Source organism: Nematolebias whitei, chromosome 6, assembly GCF_014905685.2.
Source record: "Nematolebias whitei isolate Nwh7 chromosome 6, NemWhi1, whole genome shotgun sequence".
NCBI lineage: Eukaryota > Metazoa > Chordata > Actinopteri > Cyprinodontiformes > Rivulidae > Nematolebias > Nematolebias whitei.
In genome coordinates this window covers 48,193,491-48,194,513 of record NC_056503.1, presented here as the reverse complement: position 1 = coordinate 48,194,513, position 1,023 = coordinate 48,193,491, and the positions used below count along the sequence as shown (strand labels likewise).

General features: G+C 27.0%; 1 protein-coding gene across 1 annotated transcript in view; it reads right to left on the bottom strand.

Moving 5' to 3' along the window:
- The window catches only part of LOC119410803 (ryanodine receptor 1), a gene marked incomplete at its 3' end in the record, with an annotated part of 52,287 nt that overhangs the window by 44,457 nt on the left and 6,807 nt on the right, over window positions 1-1,023 (bottom strand).

Below are 1,023 nucleotides of genomic sequence, written 5' to 3'. Positions count from 1 at the left end.
AACATAAAAATCAAACATCAAACTCTAAAACAAAACAAACATCAAACGAAACAAACGTCAAACCTAAACAAAACAAACAAACCCTAAAAAAAATCAAACACTAAATCAAACAAACATAAAAATCAAACATCAAACACTAAAACAAAACAAACATCAAACCTCAACAAAACAAACAAACCCTAAAAAAACATCAAACACTAAATCAAACAAACATAAAAATCAAACATCAAACTCTAAAACAAAACAAACATCAAACAAAACAAACGTCAAAGGTTCAAATAAATTAATACCAAACTTCAAACCAAATGTTGAACTTTAACCAAAACAAACATCAAACCCTAAACCAAAACAAAAAAAAACATCAAGTCCTAAACATTTTAGCTGTTGTTCTGCTACTTCTAGGTTTTACCTACAATTTAGCAACTTTTAAACTTAAGCTAACCTTCTGCTTTTAGCTACATTTTGTTTTCTTTAGTTTATTTTTGCAACTTTTAGCATTTAGCTAACAGTTTACTATTTTTAGTTTTAAGTTGTAATTCTGCTCATTTTAGCTTGTAGCTACAGCTCTGGTAAGTCACGCTACAGATTAGCAAATTTTAGCTTTGAGCTACTGTTGATTTTAACATTCAGGTACTGCTGTGCTAAATTTAGCTTTTTGAAACTGTTTTACTCATTTTAGCTTCTATTTTGTTCCTTTTAGCTTCTGCTTTTCTTGTTTTAAGGTCAAAATCTTAGTTTCAGCTTATTCAGCAAATTTCATAGTAATTATAACTACTTGTACTAATAGTTATAAATACTTGTACCAATAGTTATAACTACTTCTACCAATAGTTATAAATACTTGTACTAATAGTTATAAATACTTGTACTAATAGTTATAAATACTTGTACCAACAGTTATAAATACTTGTACTAATAGTTATAAATACTTCTACCAATAGTTATAAGTACTTGTACTAATAGTTATAAATACTTGTACCAATAGTTATAACTACTTCTACCAATAGTTATAAGTACTTGTAC